Here is a 26,245-nt window from a genome sequence, read left to right as displayed (position 1 = left end):
AATTGTATATAGGACCATGTGAGATGTAGTTTAGACATCCAGCCCATCCATTGTGTGTCCCACTTGAACGAGGGATCATGCCAAAGTTTATGTATTCCAGTACTTTTAAATGTTTTAGACATGATTTCCCATCTTTTCAGATGGTTTGGCCCACCTAACTTCCAGATGCGGCTGATTTTCTGCACATCCCATAACCTACAGGGGGCCTACCAAATACATGGCATGAATGTCCACCACACATCATGGTAGGGCCTACAAAACTCAGACATCATGGGAAGCTCCCAAGAGGTCAACCTCTCACTCACACAGCTTGTGTGACCGTCCAACCACTTGTCACATTTAAACAGAAATTAATGTTAGTAAATATTTTAGTATTTCACGAGGGGAACAGATTTGTCAGCTTGGGTGGGCCCCCCCTTTTTTTTAATCAGAGAAATTTTTATTTTTATTTTTATTGCTCTTTATATATTCAGCTTAGGTGGGCCCGCCTTGATTCTAATGTGAAATCCACGCAACTATTAAGTGAGTCACCAACATACCTTTTCAGCCTCATGTCAATGTTTTAGTGTGGCATTAATAGCTGGATATGGTAGTTTCGAGAAAGGCGTAGTAGTGTCAAAACGGTTATCTTTGTTCAACCTAGCACTTGTGATATTGATCCATGTGTGGGAGTGGATAGGTGTTACCGGGTAACACTGTAAACCGTGTGTGGGAGTGAATGTATGTTCTGTATATCAATACAGTCCATTTATTTTTATAGATCACTTTAGTTCATTGTCATTATAATAAAACAAATCTAAATCTCAAGTGGACCACCTCATGGAAACACTGGACATTGGGCACCCATTATTTAAAACTTCTTAGAGCTTATCATAATGTTTATTTGTCATCTAACCCATTCATAAGATCACGCGGGACTGGATGAAGGAAAAAAACAAATATCATCTTGATCCAAAACTTATATGGCCCCCAATAAATTTCCGGTGGTAGGCGTTCAATCTCTACTACTTTTTACGATGTGGTCCACTTGAGCCTTGAAGCTGCCTCGCTTTTTTAATCATGTCATAAATTGATCTTGTAACGTGGATGAACAGTGTGGATACGATAAATACATCACCCCGAGGACCACAAAATTTTACCGCCTCATTATGGTAAAATATAGACGGGGTGTCCGAGAATATTGATATTTATGGGAGAGGATTAGGTGTACCCCTGCCTCACCTAACATGGTGCAGCCCTGACCGTGGGGCCCACCTTTGAGGGTGAGCTTTCCATGTGCACTTTTTTTTTTCCCAATCACGTGATCCATCTGAGCGGGATGGGGCTGATTTTTGGGTCTGGGCGTGATATCGAGTGACTTATCTAATGATAATGATTGGGTGGTGGATTTTACATTAACACCATGCGGTGGGGCCATCCCAAACCAGCAACACCTTTTCCTCTTTAAATTATCTTTTCCATTCCATTATTTATTAACATTAATTAGCACTTAATTCACACAGCTACTTGTGTGTGAGCATACACACACTCTGGCTTTAAGTCCAACGTCAATGGTAGGCGCGAAATCATTGCCGCCTATTGTTATATGGTCTATTTGAGGTTTAGGCTATTGAGGACCACGAAAATAAACTCTGAATTCGAATCAAACAAGCAAAAAATAAACGCAATAAAGCATGCACATAAACACACGAATTTTACGTCAAAAATTTTTGCAAGAAAAAACAACTACACAAAGCGACAACAAAATCCACTATGATAAACAAATTACAAGAGATGAAAAATTACATATGCGAGACCCTTCAAAAAACACTAACCTCCCTTCAAAACCCATTTGATAATATTTAGGCTCTCTTAATCATACCCTAATCCTGCAATTACACACATATATACTATAACACCCGGAATAGGAAAATAATCGTGTAATAATACAAAACTGTCTCCGCTGTTGATTTAAGCATTGATCGAGCCCCACATATTCGATCGCTCGAACATGCTCAAAAGTATCCATGGAGTTTTCAAGTATTTTCGAATAGTGTTGATCGCTCAAGCTTCTAGGTCGATCGACTGTACTTATCCAAAATTATCTAAAGACCAATCTGTATAATTTGGGCACACTTGATCAATCGACAATGCTAGTCAGTCGATCGAGACCCTTGTTTCATGTATATATTGAAGACATTAGACAACAATCTCCACCATGGCTTCAATCCGCATGAACCACAACTACAAGTTTCATCTCTAATTGCCTCCATCATAGTTTCACCATCATCGCTTCTCGTCCACACTCTGTCTTCATCAGACCTTCGCCAAACCCAAAGACGTCAAACATAATCATAACTTTTCAGTGGAAAATACCTTCATAAGTACATACGCCGAATTCACGCTTATGTGGATCTTCTAGATAGTAACACTACATTCCTTAAGCACATGTCGGATAAAATGATGACAAACATCAATATGTTTAGTTTTAAAATAATAAACCAAATTCTTTACCAAATTAATTACGTTTTGGCTATCTCAATTAACCGGCATGGCCTCCTATCGAAGCCTGAGTTCGTTCATTATTCCATGCAACCAAACACCTTCCTTAAATGCCTCCGTCACTGCTATATACTCAACTTCAGTTGTGGAAAGAGCAACCACAGACTGAAGCTTTAACATCCAATTGATTGCTCCACCCGCTAGTATAAACGAATAACCAAAAGTTGACTTTTGCTATCCATATTTTTTTTATTTTTTTTAAGGAAAAGAAAGTTTCATTTCAACACCGGATTGTACATGTATAACGGGCCACCTCAATGGCACAAAAAGGGCACTAGGGCTACCCGACGTGAGAGTATAAGAAATACTATATATGATTTGTCACCCTGACGGCACCCAACCCTGCGCTATCTAACACCACCCGCCCTCTGATATCACAAGGAAGATCCCTTAAGGAGTGGAACAACCTGTTTTCTTGAGAACTGCTGCCTAGACGAGCAAGGCTATCAGCTGGACCGTTACCTTCTCTAAGGGTGTGAGTGAAGTGAAAAGACCCCTTGCAGTTAAGGCTAGTGATCCGGGCCATCCAGTGGACCCACCGCCATCCCACCTGAGAAACACGATTAAGTGCATCTATGACCATCTTGGAATTTGATTCCACCATAACCTTCGACAGGCCCTTTTGAACGCAAATGGAAAGACCATCATAGACCGCCGCGAATTCCGCATTGTTATTTGTGCCTAACCCGTATCCATGCGAAAAGGCAAAGATGAAATTGCCACCATCTCGTCTGCATATGTCGCCACCTCGACCAGCTTCGTCTCAGCCCACACAATCGGATTGTGTCCCAAGCTGACTTAACAGAGAAATTCCTGGAAAAGGTCAACGGCCAATACCACACATCCGCGTTGTTTGTCGTGCACAAACCGCTCTGGAAGATGTGGAGGAGAACATCCTGCAGCATAAAGGTGAGGATGGAGGAGGGGGGCAACGGGCCTTGTCTGCCAAGAAAATCACCAACCTTCATGTTTCGGACTTGGACAAGGAGCTAGGCAGGGGCTTTATTGAGCAGGGGACCCATCCCTATCCAATCAACATCCCAAATGTTACAGTCACAACTTCTAATGAGGCACCGAGCAGTCTCAGCCAGGAGAGGAAGCAACGTCTGAATACTTCTCCAAATCGGGGAGGACGTGGAAGAGGAAGGCGTGGTCCAAGGCAGAAAGTCTGAAGCAAAGCAAGCGGATCCCTAAATTTCGCCCTCATGAAGGTCGCCCAGAGACTCTTTGCTCTTGTCGTAGGAGAGAGCCCAAGCCATCTTCAGACGTAATGCCACCATCATATCCCGAAGCCTTCTTATCCCTATCCCTCCTTCATCAGTCGAAGAGGCAATCTTCCTCCAACTAATCCAGTGGAGCTTCTTTTTGTCATTAGCCCAGCCTTAGAAAAAATCAGCGAAGCACTTCTCCATCTCTGACAGATACTTGAGAAGAATGGGCGTGGCCGCCATCGTGTGGACTGGGATACTCCCTAAAACGTGCTTAATAAGCGTCATGCGTCCAGCCTGCAAAAGGATTCTAGCATTCCAGCCGTTAACCCATGCAACAATTCTCTCAATGAGCGATTTGAAAATGCCCTTGGCTGGTCCACCAATCGAGATGGGGATACCCAGGTAGAGGGCTCCAGGTGGAGCTTTTGGCATATTCAGTCTGCTTGCAATCTGTATGACTCTGCCAAGGGGTAACTTAGAGGAACAGAAGAAATGACTCTTCGCAAGGTTGATTCTCTAGCCTGAAACTTGTTGGTACGTGTTGAGGAAGTCGTTGATCGCTGCAAGGGAAGCCACACTGCCGTTGCTGAAGAGTAAAGTGTCATTCGCATATAGCAGATAGGAGATGAGTGGGCAGCTTGATTTGAGTTTAAAGGGCTAACAGAGACCCTGGCTTTATAAGGATTTAATGTCCCAGCTAAAAAAGTCCGCTGCTAAAATGAATAGACTTGGGGACAGCGGGTCTCCTTGCCTAAGGCCATGCAAAGACTTGAAATACCCTTTCACCTCCCCATTGACAAGAACGGAGAACTAACAATTATTCCAACATTTCTCCAACAGGTCAACCCATCTCCTACTGAAGCCAAAGCGGAAGAGAACCTGTTTGAGGAAGGACCAATTGACCCTGTCGTACGCTTTCTCCATGTCTAGATTGATGGTAATATTGCTACCACGCACCTTCCTGTTTAAATCCCTGAAGACCTCCTGGGCCAACGCAATATTTTCTGCGATATTCCGGTCTTGAATGAATGCACCCTGTTCTGCGGAGATTAGCTTATGGAGGACTGTGTCTAACCTGGCTGTGATAATGTAATGCCCTGAAAATCGGGGGTCGAGTAGAAACCCAACTCCCGAGTTCCAACACATCACTTATGCAGCATATTTAATGATGGTTGTATGTTGCCTATATTAGTGTATAAAACATGAATGAGATTAAGCCAAAACAGTAAAACATAATCCAGGGAAAATTGTAGTACGCAAGCGGAAGACTGAAACGAATATGTATAACTTTATAAACCAGTATAGGTCCCCAAAGTATGTATGCGTTGCTAGGTCAATAATTACAAGTACTATTTTAAAATACAAATTTCCAAAAAAAAATGTGATAGTCCACAAGTATGACCCTGAAGCCCCGCCGATCAGAGCGGTATATATAAACCCGCCTGAATACTGTATATATTAAAAAGCATCCTCATCGTCTGCGAAGTCCGTCTCTGCCTCATCAGTCGGGTCTCCATCTGCTACTAAGACAGAGTCTGATTGGTGTTTAAAACACCGTCCCGTAACGTGGGAGTGAGTGATCAACTCAGTGGAAGAATAAAGCAAAGGTTAACATGTTCTCAATTCAGTCAAGCAGTAATGATAAAACAATATAATCAAACATTCCTAAGTACTCTGATTAATGCAAGAATGGTATGTATAAATGATGCATGCCCTCGCCTGCACTCCTTCTGCGATCTTCATCTAACGGTCGCATATGTCAGTCACTTCCTCAGTACTCTACCCAACACCAAACGGCACATGCAGTGTGGTGCATGAACGTGATTACCAAGTTCTTATTAGTCCTTTTCATACAATAGGATTGGGAAGCTAAGGTACCTCCCTTATATCAATTCTCAAACGATAATCCATTCTAGGGTCGTCAATCCTAGTAAATCTCATGTGATGTTACGGTTCTATGTCGCTACAAAGGGCTCGTCACCTTATCAGTGTAGGCCTAGTTTATACTCTTCTTACTATGAAAAGGCTCGTCGCCTCTATGCAGTCTTAGCGTACGCTCGAGGTCACTACAAAGGGCTCGTCATCTTATCAGTGTAGGTTGACAGCTCGAATACAGTGTCCCATACCACCGTATTTGGCTCACGAGGTTGTTTTGCTCACTGGACACTATGGGGAGGCTCGTCACCCCAGCGTAGGCCGACAGCTCGACCACGGTGTCCCATACCACCATACCCGGCTATAAGTCTTAGCGGATCGAGGTACCAAGGTTAAAGGGATTTTCACTGGTGAGTTTAGTACCTTAGATTCAAGCAGTAGCGTCCATACATGGTGAACATACATCGGGTCAATCGGGTTACTTGACGAGCTCGACTAGTACGAGCGTACATTGAATTGACCGACATGGAGTGCATGAGCACTTCGTGTGGCCTAACCACTGTTGACAACAGAAGTACGGCTTGGACTCATCGAACACGTCCTGTGGGGCGAAAACGACCTCAACCACCAAATCAAGGCCTGTTACCAATTGTCACGCCCCAAACTCAGAAAACGGGCTCACAAAATTTTCGATCGCCGAATCCGGTGCTGACAGCCTCCGTAGTGCCCCATTCTCGGATTCCGGCACTCTCATGCCAGATTCCGATCCTGAGATCCTACAAGGAGGATTTTCAGTATATTTTTTTTGTAATGGAGCATAACCACAAGTATAACCAAGTCACAAAACAACATCACCACATATCCACTAAATCAAAATCTTTAAGTACAATGCGGAAAGGGAAATACAGGGTGATCAAAAAGCTTCAAAATAAACTGATGCGCACTCCTGCCTCAGCGCTGCTGCTGTCCAACACTACCTGCACGCAACGGTCGTGCATAAGCTTACAAAAGCTTAGATGGTGATGAAGGTGTGTGTAAGGCGAGTGCCAAGTGTCCAATATCAGAGTAATGCAGAAATATGCGGTAAGTCCATGAATGCTATCAACTATACCAAAGCTATGTGATGCAAGGCATGAATGCTATCGACCATACCAAAGCCATGCGATGCGAGGCCTATGTAGCCAAATGTCATATGCGAGATGCAAAGCAAGCATGTCAGTCCTCATCAAGTACACATATCAGTACAGTTCCTCTTTGGATATCACCGGGGTCTAACACACTCCACACAGACTGCCTCCTCCCTAGCCACACAGTCGAGTAAGTGGAATAGACCTCACTAGCCGCCTGACCAGTAGTTTGCCAATATCTACCCGGCTCGTCAATAGCGGACTCATTTACGAGCTGGTCAAACTCAGTCTAGCCTATAGCCCCCTCACTCGGGCAGATAAGGCCACACCCCCTTCCAACTGACCACGACACAGTGGGAGACGTGGCCTACTGGTATTCGGCACTCGGGCGCTCATGTATCCACTCGGTCTAGACGTTGGAGCATCTCCTGGTACCAAAAAGGTTCTGGGACTTTCACCCAAGGACATCCTAAGTGCCCACAATGCTAGAGTCAATATTTTCGGTATCCGATACGACCATCCACGATGTGCCTGTGGAGGCTACGGCCCTGATGTCGCTAGGGCGTATAGAGATCAAGTCACACATATGCGGAATGCATGAGTCACATCATCAAATCATGCAATAATTCGGTGTGTACCACACACTCATGTGGGGGCACTCCATCTCATAAGGAGTCCCGTAAATGCCACAGCCTAATGGCTTATGCTATGATCAAACATTCCTCATATCAAGCATACATATGATGTGTATGGACATGTATCATGGAGCTATACTAAGCATGTTATAAAGTAATGAATTATCCCTACAATGCAGATGGGCCTAAAAGGCCCACACACCACAAGTACGGCCTATCAATGGGCCCTAGGGAGAGTCGTAATGCGGACATTTAACCAACATTATACTTGCAATGTGGACGTCAAACCAACATTGCTCCCAAGGCATAGCCTGCCACAGACCATGGAGAAATCACGCATTGCAATGGACCCTAAGGACAACCCATTGGGCCTCGACCCGTGGGCCTTAGGTACATCAAAATGGGCCTAATCACATGGGCTTTACATTCATCAAATGAGCCGCATTAATGGGCCTCACCAACAGGCCTTATGTACATTGCAATGGGCCATAACCCATGGGCCTTAGAATATATCAAAATGGGCCTAATCACATGGGCTTTACATTCATCAAATGAGCCGCATTAATGGGCCTCACCAACAGGCCTTATGTACATTGCAATGGGCCATAACCCATGGGCCTTAGAATATATCAAAATGGGCCTAATCACATGGGCTTTATGTATCTCAAATGGACTACACTAATTGGGCCCCATATGTACATCAAATGGGCCTCATAACACGGGCCTTATAAATGCCAAGGTGGGCCTTAAAAAAGGCCACAAATACATATATATATATATATATATATATATATATCATGTCCAAGGATCAACCGATCCTCACTTCAAATAATAGTGGTAGGACCCACTTGAACCACATATCTGACTCATTCTTTAGCTCATGCCTTAAAATGAGCTTGCAAAATGGATTGACGGTTGGGGTGCAGCACAAGCATCATGGTGGGGTCCATTGTCCAGACAGCGTACAGTGTGGATAAACACATAAATCATGGTGCGCCCCACCGTCTGCTGGACGGTGGAAATGAAACATGTACGCCACATTGGGCTCCACCGTCCAGTGAGTAAATAGATAAATCACTGTGGGTCCCACGTGGGGCCCATCATAACATTTATTTTCCATCCAGACCGTTGATAAGGTCGCATGGACCTGGATGAAGGGTAAAAATAAATTTTAGATTGATCCAAAACTTCTATGACCCAGAAGAAGTTTTCAAAGGCAGACGTTCAGTCCCATTGTTTCCTACGATGTGGGCCACCTGAGCTTTGGGTGAGGTTGAAATTTGGAGGACGGCTCTCTGCCCTAAGGGCCCACCATATGAACGGCTTAGATGACATATAAACATCAAGGTGGGGCCCACGGCTGGAGCCGTGGGACCCTGCAGTCCGCTCGCCCGCCTGGCGCAGTGTCACCGCCTGACACCGGCAACAGCAGCAATGCTACTGTTGATATTATTTTTTTTATTTTTTTTTGAAAACCCTTAATTTTGTGGTTTTTCAGAGGTAGGGCCCACATCTGCTGAATCCGGGTCTACCGATGGATTCTACCATGTATAACAAATCCATCAAGTCCAATATTGGGCATTTTTGGGCATGTAGAAAAATTAAGGTGAGTTTCAACGGTGGAAATTACTATATTCAAAGGTGTGGCCCGCCAGAAAGTTAGATCAGTCCCATTTTTCGGCTTAACGCCTAAAATAATCTGGAAAATGAGATGGACGGCTTAGATTTGAAGCATACATCAAGATGAGGCCTATATGAGTTGGCCACCAAGAAGCTTGTGAACCAAGCTTATATTTGTGTTTTCCATGGACGTCCAGCGTCCCTGGACGCTGAACAGTCTGGGCCTATCATACGCATAAGGTGGGCCCTGTTTAGGTGGGCCACTAAATGATGAGTGTTGTGGATATAATACATATAAGGTGGGTCCCACCTATAGATGGTTTAGGATAAAATACAAGCCTTATGGTGGGGTCTATTCGGGCGGGCCACACAATCACACCAACATCACATGAAAAGAAGAATAAAAGAAAGGGAGGGAGAGAGAGAGAGATATACATGTGTGATGGAGGGACCCCGGCACTATGGGCCCTCCGTTTCAAGCATCTAATCATACATCAAGTGGGTCCCATTGCATATGGGCCCACCAAATTGAAAATCAACGGTGGAGATCCTTTCTCCACCAAACTAGAAGGTCTAAATGACCATATTCATGCAAGAAAATAAACATCATGATGGGGTCCATGGAGAATGGCCCCATCATGGAATGATCTTAAGCATCAAGGTGGGCCATTAGCTACATCAAGGGTCCAAAGTGAGATCTATACCATTGATCGGTAGGCCTCACTTGGCCCATCATAAGAACATGAAAATCTAGCCTATAGAAGCATCCACCGGTCGATCTTCTCGGTCCGTTGAAATGCCGATCTCCTTAAGCTTCACTTTGATGGTGGAAGATGAGAAGTGAAAGGCTAGGATGGAGGATTTGGGATGGGAAGTGGGCCACACACATGCACTCTCTCACATGGAAGAGAGCTTGGACGTGAGCTCTCTTGTTGCTTGGGATTGAGTTGAGAAATGAGAGAGAGAGAGAGAAGGAGAGATGGGATGAAAAGAGAGAGAGTGATGGATGTGAGTGATGGGTGAGGTGATGTGTACTTGACTAGCATGGGTGTGTAAGAGAGAGGGTGAGAAAGGGTTGACTTTGGAGAGAGAAAGCATGGGTTGCTTTGTACTTGACATGAGGTGATGGATGGGATTGATTTGACATATTATAGAGATTCTCTTGGGATTGCAAACGCGCGGCATTTTCTTCGAAATAAACGCTGGCTCACATCTTCCTGCCAGGGTATCAGATCGGTGCGAGAGATGCGGCGTCGGAACCGCGGCGACGATGCGGTCGCAATGGTACAAGTCTTGATTTAAGCCGACTCAAATCTACAGCATATGGCTTAGGGTCGATCGCAACGTTGATTATACGTCACAGGTTACCGAAATTCGACAAAAAGGATCGCGGGATTCGACGGAACAGTACGGACTAGGATACGGGTCTTACACCAATTGCCTGAACTATATCGTAGTCCTAAATATATCCAATTCCAACAAGTATTCGTATGGAATAGTTAAAGCAGTAATAAACACATAATTCCAATCCTACAACCATTTGAGCATGTTATGAAGTACAACATACACATAATTTCACATATGCGCATTTCATAAGTAAAATAGACAATATAATATAAGTTGCATAGAGGAAATCATACACATAGTCAAGGTAGTTGAGAATCTTATCTCAACACTCATATAAAGTACTTGATGCCAAGTACTTGCTCATTCAGACATTTTTACGAACAGACTACACCTTTTTAACATACACAACGTATGTTGGCCATAACATATACTGGAGCAAATCCTTTTGCCAAGGATTTGTTACACATACAACTAGTATAAACACACGACAATTAATCATGGCAAACAACTTTCAAATTCCATACGTATATGATCCTTTCTACAAATACATGGAATACACTAAACTCCATATAGTTCATATATATCTGAAACGCGAAACAAACAACGCATTTGGCATGTGAAATAGCACCCACATCAGTAATAAACCATTAACCGACATTGAAAGCCTTGAAAACCATAACTTATATGTTTATAGTCCGCACCTTTCGCCGGTAGACTCATAACTAACTCAGTTTTAAAAGCTAAGTCTTTGTCTACAGCACCACAATAACCTATAATCGGGAATAGGTTAGATAATTCATCTATTACGCTAGTCGAAAACCCTAAGACAAGTTAGGGTTAGGTTTTCTTACCCAAGTACGGAATCGGAATCACCAGAATAGTGATGTGGAAGTAGTAGTTAAGCCCGATGAGCAATGGGATCAAATCCCAGGAGGAATCTCCAACTCATTCTCTCACTTTCTCTCTTTCCTTTCCCTTTCCTTTACTCTATTTCTTAGGATTTTAGAATTCGTATGGAATATGAGAGAGAGAGTTTAAGGCCCTTATATAGGCCAAGAACTGATGGAAATGGCCCTAGGGCCAAGATATACTTAGGTTATATCCAAAGGGCGTCTGTTTCAGCCCATCGGAGCACTTCTGGTGGCCCCTTTTCCATGTGTGGTCGGACTTAAGCTCCTTGACATTGGATCTAAGTCAGGTTGAGTTTTCGCTCTAATCGGGTTTGCAGATCGACCGTGGCGGACCAGTTTCAGTTCAACGGTCACGGTCACTCATTAAGGCCACAAGTACATGGCCACGTATGGGACATTTCTCCTGATCCGAGGGTGTATTTGGGTCAGATTCTAATGGTTTGAATCCTTATATTTGGCCTGCAAGCGACACGACTCAGATTACTTAAATTCGGATTTCATTTCTAAAGATATTCATGTTTCTCATACACTTTGCTCCGGGCTCAAGTTGTGCATTTATAGACACAATTAAGACTTGATTTCTAAGGAGGTTGTCAAGTCCAGTAATGCGGTCATGACTGTATAGTTTTGCGGTCATCAGACTTTCGACGTGCGGTCCAGGTCCGATACAGAGTTTCGGTGTGCTCCCGAGAGCAACCGAGTTTAGGGATGGATTCTAGATTTCAGGGTAATGTAGCATCAATGATACTACACGGTTTGGGTCTTGCAGATCATATTTAAAGTGATTAGTACTAATTTCACAAGTACTCTAGTTTAGCACTTGCTAATATTAACCTAATTTCTAAAGGTTTTGCTCCTGGGTGATTTCTGCCTGAGGTGGTATTCGGGTCCTTGTACGAATTTTTTCGAGACGTTACAATCTACCCCCCTTAAAGAAAAATTTTATCCTAGAAATTAGTACATTTTCGTAATCCTCGAGAATCTGAGGGTAGTTCTTTCGAATCTCGGCTTCTGTTTCGCAAGTAGCCTCTTCTTCGGTGTGGTGCGTCCACAACACTTTCACAAGTGGGATAACCTTGCTACGCAGCACCTGTTCCTTCCTATCTAAGACACGCATCGGTCGCAGTACATAAGTAGCATCCTCGCTCAACTGTACCTGCTCCCATCTGATAATGTGGAAAGAATCGGGAACGTATTTCTTCAACATAGATATATAAAACACGTTATGCACACCCGCGAGTGGAGTGGGCAAAGCAAGGCAGTACACTATCGCCCCCACTCGATCAAGTATCTGGAATGGGCCAATGAATGATGCGTAAGCTTCCCCTTCTTGCCAAATCGAAGGACTCCCTTCATAGGGAAAACTCTGAGGAACATATGGTCTCCGACCTCGAACTCTAGCGGTCGCCGCCTCGTATCGGCGTAGCTCTTCTGTTTGCTCTGCGCTGTCAAAAGTCGGCGCCTGATAATGTCGATCTTCTCTGAAGTCGCCTGAACTAACTCTGGGCCAATCAAGCTCTTCTCGCCAACATTTGCCCAGCAATGTGGCGCTCTACACGGGCGCCCATACAGTGCCTCATAGGGAGCCATGCTAATGCTTGCCTGGAAGCTGTTATTATAGGTAAACTCTGCATAAGGAAGACAGTCATCCCAACTATCCTTGAAATCTAGCACACAAGCTCGCAACATATCTTCCAGAATCTGATTCACCCGTTCCGTCTGCCCGTCAGTTTGTGGGTGGAACGCGGTACTGAACTTCAACTTTACACCCATCACTTCCTAGATGCGAGTCCAAAAAATGGATGTAAATCGCGTGTCCAGGTCCGATATGATCTCCAAAGGAACCCCACGCAGGCGTATGATCTCCTTGATGTACAGCCTAGCCAACTCATCTGTGGAGTTCGAGACTTTAATCGGGAGGAAATGGGCTGATTTCGTCAACCGGTCCATGATCGCCCAAATAGAGTCATAACCCTTCCTCGTCTTCGGTAGCTCCGAGATGAAATCCATAGAGATGAAGTCCCACTTCATTCAGCTATGGGCATGGGCTGAAGCAAATCGGGAGGTCAGCGATGTTCTGCCTTGACCTGCTGGCACGTGAGGCAACGTGATACATAATCTGCTATGTGGGCCTTCATGTTGTCCCACCAGTACGACCTTTTTACATCGCGATACATCTTCGTACTACTTGGATGCATTGTCATCCTTGAATTATGAGCAGCTTTAAGAACTTCCTTTCTCAAGTCAGGGAGGTTCGGGACGCATAGACGGCCATGGTAACGTAAGCCTCGATCTGTACCAACTCTCCATTCGGCGTCCTCATCGCTACAGTCTGTTCTCTCATCTTCGCCAATAGCTCATCGTCTGCCTGAGCCACGATAATCCTATCACCAATGAGGGGTCGTACCCTAATATGTGCGATACCCTCATATGGCTCCTCCACCATGAGTTTTTGCTCAAAGTCTCGCAAAAACTCTACCATGTCCTACTCTGCCACCATTAGCGGAACTGTAAACGCTATGGTCTTCTTGCGGCTCAACGCGTCAGCCACAAGGTTGGCCTTACCAGGATGGAAAGAAACCTCGAACTTGAAGTCCTTCAAGGTTTCCATCCATCGCCGCTGCCTCATATTCAGGTCCCGCTGAGTGAATATGTATCTGAGGTTCTTGTGGTCGCAAAAGAGCTCGAACTCCTCTCCAGAGAGATAATGTCTCCAGATCTTCAAAGCAAAGATGACGGCAGCTAACTCCAGGTCGTGTGTAGGGTAGTTTTCCTCATGTTTCCTCAACTGTCGAGATAGGTAGGCAATAACCCTGTCCTTCTGCATCAAAACACCGCTTAAACTGACGCGAGACCCGTTCGTGTATATCGTATACTTGACCCCTTGCTCTAGTAATACTAGCACAGGGGCGGACGTCAACTTGTCTTTCAACTCCTGAAAAGCTGCCTCTACCTTTTCATTCCAGGCGAACTTAAGAACTTTCCGAGTCAACTGAGACAAAGGTCTGGTTATCTTGGAGAAGTCCTGAATGAATCATCGATAATAACCTACCAGCCCAAGAAAACTCCTCACCTCAGTAACCGAACCGAGCTACTCTCAGTCTTGAACTGTGGCTACCTGTTCACTCCCCAAGTGTAGGGTTGTGATGTAGTAATAAACTCGGTAAGACCGAGGTCGAATCCACAGGGACTGATACCTGTACGTTGTCTGAAACTAAGTAGAACTAGAACTAGACTAAGATGCGATCTAACCAAATAGAATTTTAAGGAATAATTGTGGAGTAATTATCTAAAACTTTAAGGAATTCAGAGGAAGGGAAACTAGGGATTCAGAGGATCCACTTGTAGAGATCAGGGAGATCTTATGCCTGCATCAAGGATTATGGAATTCAAACTGAACTTACTTGATCTGGTTTTCAAGAGATGAAAGGTATATGAATTAGAATGGATTCCATCATCTAACCATGCCCAGGAGACAAAGCAAATAACAGGATTAAACTAATTACCAACCAATCATGAAAGTTAGGAAGGGTACGATCATCCAACCATGCCCAGGAGACGATGGTGAACAACAGGGCTTCCTGACTTCATAAACATAAAAAGGGGAGGAAATACTCAAAGCCATTGCAGATTTATTGTAATTTCAGTCACAACACACCATAAAAAAAAACTGAAAGTATTTCTTTAATTAAACGAAAATCAAATTCAGTTCATGAATTGAAATCCAATTAAAGGCAATGAATAAAATCCCCCATCTCACTACAAGCTTCACCTCTTAGCCCTAGCTAAGAGGTTTAGCCTAGCATGATCATGCTAGAACCCCTTAGACAAAGTAAATAAACAGAAAAAAAGTAGAAAAGAACAAGAAGGAAAGAGAAGAAAACCCAGCCTCCTCACGTGCCAGCCCTCCAAAACCTTCCTCTTTTTTCTTCAATCCTCCACTAAAGACGAGCTTCCAGACGTGCAGCAGCAACCCAGCCCAGCTCCTTTCTTCTCTCCTTTCTTCCTTCGTTTTCTGGTCCTTACTCTTTCTCCCTCTCTCCTTTTTATAGCACTCTCGTCGGAGCCCAAGAAAACTCCTCACGTTTGCTGATGTGGAGTCCTGAAGGGATTCGGCTGCGGAAAGCTTCGCAGCCAGCGATGCAGCAGCGTGCGTAGCAACGCAAGAGGAGTTGCGTTTGGCCTCAGGTTGGGTGTCTCTCCGTCCAGTAATCTCAAAACCGACTTCATGGCTAGGGTCATTCCTGGCTTGGTCATCATCTGGACGGTTTGGATCACCAATCCGATCACCGGCAGTGGCCCACAATCGGCCGAAAATTCTGGATTTCCCGGACGCGAAAACAGGGTAGCGTCATTGACGCTGTGACGATAGTGGGCCCCACTTCACGGTCTTTTTGGAAAATCTGAGCCGTCTACTGCGTTCTACTCGAAAAATCAGGTAGGAAGCACTACTTTTGGACCAAATTCCATGTGGCCCACAATACCTTCTACTCCGCCGTTCATCATGTCTTTAACGGTTAGGATTCTGTAACATTTTACATGGTCTCAAAAGGCCGCCTTGGTGAGGTAAATACCCCACCTACGCACACAATGGACGGTCCCGATTGGTGCTATACATGATGTGTGGGGCCCACAAGCAGAACCGACGGTCGGCAGCGTTACGTTGCTGCGTAATTTAAAAAAAAATCTGAGTTTGAGTCGGTCAGCGCCTGCTGACCGACTTTGAATGCACGGGTGCACGGCTGGTGCACTTGATTGCTATGCACATTCATCACCGGCGGGGCCCCACAGAGATGTTAATGAGAAATCCGTTCCGTCCATCAGTTTTGTCAGCTCATTTAAACTGTTGAGACCAAAAATGGAGAATATCCAGATATCAGGTGGGCCCCACTTAGGGATTTAAGGGGCTGATCTGTCCGTTGGGCCACTTTCACAGTGATCCAGGGGCTGAAATTTTACGTGTACGGTTTATTTATGGTCCTCAAGCCACGTATGAAGTTTCGAATTGATCAAATGGTGGGAACCCTATGATCTTGCATTCTGAACACTTTTTAGGCCACTTGAGCTTCAATTCCTCAATTTTCGCGGATCCCTGGTGTATATTTCCGTCGCTCTTGGTCTTCTAGAGTCCGTTCCTTGCCTTGGTGCTCCTGGAGCGTCAAATCCATGCATTTACCACCCTTTTTCAGTCCATGCTCGTAAATACACTCTGCATCACAAACACAATTAAATCAGGCCATTAAACGGTATCATGCTTGTAAAACTATGCAGCAACTGGGTCTGATATGCAATATTTGACCCTCAACACTACCTTGGCAAGGTCCACAGCTATCCCTTCCTTGGACACCACATGTCCCAGGAACTTGACTTCCTCTTTCCAGAAGTCGCACTTCTTGTACTGGGCGAACAACTAGTTCTTCCTCAGAGTATTCAAGACTGCTCTCAGGTGTTCCTCGTGCTCTTCCCGACTCTTAAAGTATATCAAGATATCATCAATAAACACGATGATGAATCGGAATAGAAATGGCTGAAATACCCTATTCATCAGGTCCATGAACATAACCGGTGCGTTCGGAAGGCCGAACAATATTATGAGAAACTCATAGTGTCTAAAACTGGTCCTGAAGGCCGTCTTCTGCACGTCCTCATCCCTGACGTGCAACTGGTGATACCCCGACTGCAAGTCAATCTTCGAGAAATACTTTGCCCCCTTCAACTGATGAAACAGGTCATCTATCCTGGGCAAAGGATACTTGTTCTTTACCGTCACTTGGTTCAATCTGCGAAATCAATACATAATCGTAGTGATCCATCATTCTTCTTTACGAACAACACGGGTACTCCCCATGGGGACACGCTGGGTCGTATAAAGCCTGCATCCAACAGATCATCGATTTATTTCCTCAGCTCCTCCATCTCACACAGAGCCATGCGATAGGTCGGAAGAGACACAGGTGTCATACCAGGCACTAGATCGATTGTAAAATTGATTTTGCGCTGAGGGGGTAGTCCAAGTATCTTCCTGAACACGTCTAAGAACTCTTGGACCACAAGAGTGTCCTTAAGCGCTGGACCATGAGCGTCCTCCAGCATAGAAGCATAACAATCAATGCGATAGGGCCAACTGACCTGCACTGGGAATGTAAAGGTCATACCCTCTAGTCCATAGGCTGTCACCACTCTAGTATCGCAGTCGATCTCTGCCTTCATCTCTGTGAGTCAATCCATACTGAGAATGACATCATAATGATGTAATGGGGTGACAATCAAGTTGAGGAGCGCTGTCCCACTCCCTACATCTATCGAACACCCCTTACAGATCTTGGTAGCGTCCGAGAAAGTCCCTGTGGCAGTAAGGATTCTCACCTCAACCATAGGGATAGTTTCCAACCCCAGTTACTTGACTACTGCGCATGATATGATAGAGACAGTGGACCCGATGTCCATTAATAAAAAGACTAGAGTACCTTGGATATGTGTCGTAACATTAAAAGCCATAGGTGGCGTAGGTGCTGCCTCTGACGCTTCAGCTGTAAGTGAGTGCACTCGAGCCTGCCGAAAATGGTTGGGCTGAGGTACCATAGGCCGTTGAGGAGGCCTAGATCGAGGTACGGGTGGCCGGAATGATGAATGAGCTGGTGCCGAGCGTAGAGGTGGTGCCGATATAACCTAGGGAAGTTGGCAGTTGACCCTTTGGGGCGGTGAGAAGCCGTTATCCCTCATCCTGGTGAAGCAGTTCACCTCCGTGTGGCCTGGCCTCTTACAGTAGGTACACCACACATCAAGTCGCCTCACAGGGGCAGGTGAAGCCATCGGCCTCGGCGGTGAATCTGCCCGCAGCCTCTTCCCGAGGAATGGTCTGCTCAGAATCTCTAGTGGCGGCCTAGGAGCCATCAGTGCTCACATACGGGACTGCCTGTCCCCGTCCTGCTCAGCTCTCATGCTCATTAGCTCAGTATAGCTAGGTATACTAGCGCAGCACATCTTCGAGCGAATATCTGGTCACAGGCCCTTAGAAAAACGCCGCATACGCATCGGCTCATCTGCCAGAATCAACGGGGCGTACCTGCCCAATTCCGTAAATCTGTTCTCATACTCTGCCACTGTCATCCCTCCTTGTCGGAGGCAAAGGAACTCACTCTCCTTCTCGTGGCGATAGGTGATGGGATAGTATTTCTTGTGAAAATGGGTCTCAAAATCTGTCCACATCCATATGTGTCCGACCGCAATAGTACAGAGGACACCATCCCACCATAAGCTGGCCTCCTTCTCGAACATGAAGGTGACCAACTCCACCTGCTCGGGCTATATGCAGTGCAACGGCTTTAGCATCTTAGAGATGCGATCAAGCCAATACTCGGCCTCCTCGGGTTTGTGAGTACCCACAAAGGTAGGGGGCCGTAAGCCCTAGAATCGCTCAAAGTGGCCGCTGGCACCTGCATTCCCAGCAGGGGGTGTAAATGGAGTAGGCGGAGCCACACCCATGCTCTAGGTAAAAATCTCTGCCATGGTGGTCAAAAACTGCTGCTGCTGCTGCTGAGTCTGATGTTACTGCTGTTGTACCTGCTACTGCTGCATCAACAACATCATCTGCTCTAACCTATCAGTAGGGGGGAGCCGACTGAGGTACATATGGCGTCGAAGAGGATGCACGGTTCTGCTCTAGTAACCGGTGACACAACAGGTGTAGGCCCATTGGTGGGGCCAGTGGCCGGCTGAGAGTCTGACATGGTGTCAGAGGGAGATGGGCCCTAACTGGGGTCTGTATGGCTATCGCTCAGGGGAAGTGCCCCATCAAACGACTCGCCAATAGTGAGACGCGCTGTACTCCATGCGGCCTTAGGTGGCATTCCCTATATACAACATAGGGTGCAATCCAGGTCAGATTCAGCATGCCCACTACTCAACCACACAGCATACACACATAGTTTAAAGAAACTTCATGCATTTCACTTACCAAAATTGTCACAATTACATAAGATACGACATTACATGAATCATGATAGGAAATGCATATGAGCTATTACAAGCAAGACTACAAACGTTAAACAAGCTAGCAAGCACAACATACTTTCCACCTACAATACTCCTAAGCTCACCAACATTAAAACATAGACATTCTAAGACAGCAACAAAATAATCTACTGGGCAATGGCATGGATGACTAAACATCCGAGTTTGGCGACGGAGGAGGGGCGCCCTTATCCTGCAGGCAATACAGGATAGTTTTCAAGGTGTGGGTCACCTTCTTAAACTTGTGCTTCACAATGGCCCGGATATCGATAATCTCCTGTCGTAGGGCAGCCTAGCCCTCCTTAAGTCGAGCTAAGCGGGCTTCCCTAGCAACCCGATCAGTGTTATGCCCCGATGCCGTAGGAGGGGAGCTCTCCTCCGTGTCCTGAGCCTCCTCTTCTTTTTCTTGTTCTTCCTCTATCTCTTCACCACTTCCTCCCTCACTTTCTTCCTTTAGATCAATACTTTCCTCCCCCTCACTATCGAATTCCTCCCCATACTCGTTGAGTTGGGCTTGACGTTGTCGGGGGCCGATCCCTATGTTGTTAAGCATAGCGTCGTTTATGAACCGAATCAGCGCAATAGCATCCATGTTAAGTCTATAGCCGACCTCTCGAGCAATCTTACATACCAGCCAGCCAAACGGGAGTGAGATGTCGTTCCTGACAGAGCATACGGTCTGAATTATCTGGAGTAGGGCGAACATGGGCAGGCACAACTTGTCCCCATGTCCAACCCTGTATAAGAAGTCTACCATCAAACGAGTACATTCAATGCGGTTGCCCCACCGTGGATATACATTGTACGTGAAAATGTGGTGAAGCAAACGAAAGTCATCTGTCAATCTCGTCGATGGGAGGCAATTTCCTCGCGTCCAGGGAGCCAGTCAACCACAAAGGTATGGCGTCCAGTGATCTCTTTCTCGCGCACTCTTAAAACAATTCCCATTGGCGTGTACCTCACACCGTGGAATCCCCATAATCCGGGCTACCAGATCCACATTGATTGTGTGCTCCCGCCTCCCTATATAAACAGTGAACTGGAGAGGCTCCAGTGATAGGTCTCGGATATGGGCGTAGAAAGCACGAACCGTATTCTCACATGCGTGAGACTTACCTTCAAACATGGGACCCCACTCAACGTCCACCAAGCGGTCCATGATCAGGTGTAGCCCAAACAACCTCTCATTTACGTGAACTTCAAGTACAACCCTACGGCCACCAAACCGACCGTATTCGAAGCCTATCGGTAGCGCTCTCTCGATTGGGGTTTGGGGATCTAGGTCATGCTTCGACTTGTGCTCACAAGCGGCGCTTGTGCTTACCTCTGCGCCTGCTCTCCTCCTTGGACGGGTTGGGCGACTAGGCCCGGCTTCATCTGTAGGAGCCCGCTTCCTTCCCATGAGAGAAAGAAAGGTGAAAATGGAGAAGATGGCTGCCACAAGTTCGAAAAGGGCCATTGGAGTGGAGTAAAGTGTGGGATTAAGGCGGATTGTTGAGTCGTGAGATGTTGAGCCACGAAAAATAGGTTTTGTGCACTCAAATTGTAGGAAATGAGAGGGATATAAGATGGGGTTTGCTGAAAACGGTGGAGGGGTGTAAGCCTTGAAGGAATGGGAGAAAATGAGAGAATGGAGTGGAGTTTGAGAGAAGAAATGGAGTCTTTGGAGAGAAAAGGAGAGCTTGGAAGGGTGTGTGAGGAAAAAGGGGGGTAAATGGGCAGGAAATGGGGGTTCCCACGTGATTTGGTGGGCCCCACACATGTCTAGGGGTCGACCCGACGCCGGCCCGCAGTGGCCCGACAGGCCCGACTGAACCCAACCGCGGTCCATCGCGGTAGGCGCGGTGTCGCTGTGGTGGGGTGGTGGCCACCCCCCTCCTGGGGTGCCGATGGTGTACAGGGTCCACTGTGGGTCCCCCCGAATTGCGCCGATTTAGCCCTGACTCTGTTTTGAGTCATCTCGGGTTCCCACTCGCGTATATTCACGTAATTTCAATTTGTTAAGTGCGGGACCTACGAAAGTTTCATCTAAACCAGTCCATTGACGGTTTAGAATGGTGTTGGGATAATTTCACACGGTCGGGAAAGCCTACGGGTCCGATTACTATAGTCCGTTTCGGTCGATTTTTCTGTTAGGTGAAATGGAAAATCCTAAGTCTGTTTCTATGTTTCCTCGCACCCTCCTACGTTGAATTTGCATCAACGTACGTCATGTGACCATAACCCAGGTCCAATTTAATCCAAATCATGCTTTGATACCAACTTGTAACGCCCTGAAAATCGGGGGTCGAGTAGAAACCCAACTCCCGAGTTCCAACACATCACTTATGCAACATATTTAATGATGGTTGTATGTTGTCTGTATTAGTGTATAAAACATGAATGAGATTAAGCCAAAATAACAAAACATAATCCAGCGACAATTGTAGTATGCAAGCGGAAGACTGAAATGAATATGTATAACTTTATAAACCAGTATAGGTCCCGAAAGTATGTATGCGTTGCCAGGTCAATAATTACAAGTACTGTTTCAAAATATAAATTTTTTTTAAAAATGTGATAGTCCACAAGTATGACCCTGAAGCCCCGCCGATCAGAGCGGTCTATATAAACCCGCCTGAATACTGCATATATGAAAAAGCATTCTCATCGTCTGCGAAGTCCGTCTCTGCCTCATCAGTCGGGTCTCCATCTACAACTAAGAAAGTCTGGTTGGTGCTTAAAACACCGTCCCGTAATGTGGGAGTGAGTGATCAACTTAGTGGAAGAATAAAGCAAAGGTTAACATGTTCTTAATTCAGTCAAACAGTAATGATAAAACAATATAATCAAGCATCCCTAAGTACTCTGATTAATGCAAGAATGGTATGTATAAATGATGCATGCCCTCGCCTGCACTCCCTCTGCAATCTTCATCTAACGGTCACGCATGTCAGTCACTTCCTCAGTGCTCTACCCAATGCCAAACGGCACATGCAGTGTGGTGCATGAATGTGATTACCAAGTTCTTATTAGTCCTTCTCATACAGTAGGATTGGGGAGCTAAGGTACGTCCCTTATATCAATTCTCAAACGATGATCCATTCTAGGGTCGTCAATCCTAGTAAATCTCATACGATGTTACGGTTCTATGTCGCTACAAAAGGCTCATCACCTTATCAGTGTAGGCCTAGTTTATACTCTTGTTACTACGGAAAGGCTCGTCGCCTCTATGCAGTCTTAGCGTACGCTTGAGGTCACTACAAAGGGCTCGTCACCTTATTAGTGTAGGCCGATAGCTCAAATACAGTGTCCCATACCACCGTATTTAGCTCAAGAGGCTCTGTTGCTCACCGGACACTAAGGGGAGGCTCGTCACCCCAGCGTAGGCCGACAGCTCAACCACAGTGTCCCATACCACCATGCCCGGTTCATGAGTCTTAGCAGATCGAGGTACCAACGTTAAAGGGGTTTTCACTGGTGAGTTTGGTACCTTAGATTCAAGTAATAGCATCCATACATGGTGAACATACATCGGGTCAATCGGGTTACTTGACGAGCTCAACCGGTATGAGCATACATCGAATTGACTGACATGGAATGCATGAGCACTCCGTGTGGCCTAACCACTGTCGACAACAGAAGTACGGCTTGGACTCATCAAACACGTCCTGTGGGGCGAAAACGACCTCAGCCACCAAATCATAGCCTATTACCTATTGCCTGGACTATATCGTAGTCCCCAAACATATCCAATTCCAACAAGTATTCGTATGAAATAGTCAAAGCAGTAATAGACACATAATTCCAATCCTATAACCATTTGAGCATGTTATGAAGTACAACATACATAGGATTTCACATATGCGCATTTCATAAGTAAAACAGACAATATAATATAAGTTGTATGGAGGAAATCATACACATAGTCAAGGTAGTTGAGAATCTTATCTCAACACTCATATAAAGTACCTGATGCCAAGTACTTGCTCATTCAGATATTTTTACGAACACTTAGACTACACCTTTTTAACATACACAATGTACGTTGGCCATAACATATACTGGGGCAAATCCTTTCGCCAAGGAGTTGTTACACATACAACTAGTATAAACATACGACAATTAATCATGACAAACATACTTTCAAATTCCATACATATACGATCCTTTCTACAAATACATGGAATACACTAAACTCTATATAGTTCATATATATCTGAAATGCAAAACAAACATCTCATTTGGCATGTGAAATAGCACCCACATCAGTAATAAACCATTAACCGACATTGAAAGCCTTGAAAACCATAACCTATATGTTTATAGTCCGCAACTTTCGCCGGTAGACTCGTAACGAACTCAGTTTTAAAAGCTAAGTCTTTGTCTACGGCACCACAATAACCTATAACAGGAATAGGTTAGCTAATTCATCTATTACGCTAGTCGAAAACCCTAAGACAAGTTAGGGTTAAGTTTTCTTACCCAAGTATGGAGTCGGAATCGCCGGAATAGTGATGTGGAAGCAGTAGTTAAGCCCGAGGAGCAATGGGATCAAATCCCAGGAGGAATCTCCAACTCACTCTCTCACTTTCTCTCTCTTTCCTTTCCCTTTCCTCTACTCTCTTTCTTAGGATTTTAGAATTCATATGGAATATGAGAGAGAGAGAGAGAGAATTTAAGGCCCTTATATAAGCCCAGAACTGATGGAAATGGCCCCAGGGCCAACATATACTTAGGTTATATCAAAGGGTGTCTATTTCAGCCCATCGGAGTACTTCTGGTGGCCCCTTTTCCACGTGCGGTCGGACTTAAGCTCCCTGACATTGGATCTAGGTCAGGCTGAGTTTTCACTCCCATCGGGTTTGCAGATCGACCGTGGTGGACCAGTTTCAGTTCAACGGTCACGGTCACTCGATCAGGGCCACAAGTACATGGCCATATATGGGACATTTCCCCTGATCCGAGGGTGTATTTGGGTCAGATTCTGATGGTCTGAATCCTTATATTTGGCCCGCAAGCGACATGACTCAAATTACTTAAATTCGGATTTCATTTCTAAAGATATTCACGTTTCTCACACACTTTGCTCCGAGCTCAAGTTGTGCATTTGTAGACATAATTAAAACTTGATTTTCGAGAGGGTTGTCAAGTCCAATAATGCGGTCATAACTGTATAGTTTTGCAGTCATCGGACTTTCGACGTGCGGTCCAGGTCCGATACGGAGTTTCGGTGTGCTCCCGAGAGCAACCGGGTTTAGGGATGGATTCTAGATTTCAGGGTAATGTAACGTCAATGATACTACACGGTTTGGGTCTTGCAGATCATATTTAAAGTGATTAGTGCTAATTTCACAAGTACTCTAGTTTAACACTTGCTAATATTAACCTAATTTCTAAAGGTTTTGGTCCTGGGGGATTTCTGCCTGAGGTGGTACTCGGGTCCTTGTACGGATTTTTCCGAGACGTTACGGATAACCTTAGAGAAAATTTTGTAGATGTAATTACAAAGACTTATTGGCCTGAAGTGATCGAAGGACGCAGGAGCAGCTGACTTGGGGATGAGGCAAATCAGAGTGGAAGTAAAAGCTCTCGGGATATCTCCCCCTTTAAACAGAAAAATCGCAGCTTCATGAATATTGGATGCAACAATCTGCTAGCAGCCCCTGAAGAAGGAACCCCCAAAATCGTCTAGGCCAGGGGCAGCGTCAGGAGGCAGAGAGAATACCGCCTGCCTGACCTCCTCCATGGATGGACTGCGCAACAGCGCCTCGTTATCTTCAGTCAAAAGCAAAGAAGGGATGGTGGAGCTGATGAAAGACCCGCCGTTAGAAATCTAGTTACCTAATAGGAGGTTAGAAAAGAAACAGACAGCCTCATCTTTGATCAATGTAGGGTCAAATATCATGGAGTCTACATTAATCCTGATTTCGTTGATGTCTGCTCTTCTTGCACATTCCATGGCTGATAGGTGAAAGAACTTAGTATTACGGTCCCCTTCTGTCAGCCAACTGTTACGCGCTTACTATTTCCAGAATATCTCCTCTGCCAACTCCCACTGAGCAAGATTTTTCTTGGCAACCAACAGATCCTCCACCGAGTAAGAGTCGGTAGAATCTTGCAAATTGTTTTCAATCTGATCCAGATAGCGCTCCGCCTGCTTGCGATTAGAGAAAACATCACCAAAGACTTGTCTGTTCCAAGCTTTGACTGACTGTTTCACTTTTCTAAGCTTCAGTAAAATAGCGATCATAAGTGAGCTAGCAGACTCACTACACCACGCCTCCTTAACAATTCGCATGAAACCTTCATGAAGGAACCACATCCATTGGAAACGGAAAGGCCTCGCAGTAAACGGGGCCGCGGGAGGGAAGATCAAAATCAGCGGGGCATGATTCGAGCTAGCTAGAGGAAGGTGACGCACCTGGAAACACGGAAAGAACCTAATCCAATCACTATTACAAATAACCCTATCCTATCTCGCCCATACTCTGGCATTTCCTTCTTGGTTATTACTCCACGTGAATTTATTACCAGAGAAACCAGCGTCGATAAGCCCTGCATTATCAATTGTCGCAGCAAAATCCTCATCTCCTGCATTAAACTGCGATCTGCTACCCAGTCTTTCTAATCTAAGAGCCACAATGTTGAAGTCCCTGCACACAGCCCATGGGCCACTGACAGACCTACTGAGGACAGCCATCTCCTCCTAAAGATTTCACCTTCGACTCCTAGAGCATTTCGCATAGACAATAGAAAGCAAGACAGGATCCTGCATGTTTTGCAAAGATATTCGCATAGAGATCATTTGGTCAGAACAAAATTCCATCATAGCATTAATAGAGGAGTGAAAGAAAACCCAGACTTTCCCTCCTGCCTCTCCATTAGATACGGATACATGAAAACCAAGTTTGAGACCTGTAGCAGTTCTTCTCTCTTCTCGGAGCATCGGCTCAAGAATGGCAAATATCCGGGGCTTGTGGTCT

General features: G+C 45.3%; 1 protein-coding gene across 2 annotated transcripts in view; it reads left to right on the top strand.

Annotated features, from left to right (window-relative positions):
• Positions 1–26,245, top strand: part of LOC131255548 (pleiotropic drug resistance protein 1-like) — a 53,025-nt gene that overhangs the window by 1,653 nt on the left and 25,127 nt on the right. The gene's annotated exons all lie outside the window — the stretch shown is intronic.

Source organism: Magnolia sinica, chromosome 1 (genome assembly GCF_029962835.1).
Source record: "Magnolia sinica isolate HGM2019 chromosome 1, MsV1, whole genome shotgun sequence".
Lineage (NCBI taxonomy): Eukaryota > Viridiplantae > Streptophyta > Magnoliopsida > Magnoliales > Magnoliaceae > Magnolia > Magnolia sinica.
This window is presented reverse-complemented; position numbering and strand designations above follow the sequence as displayed.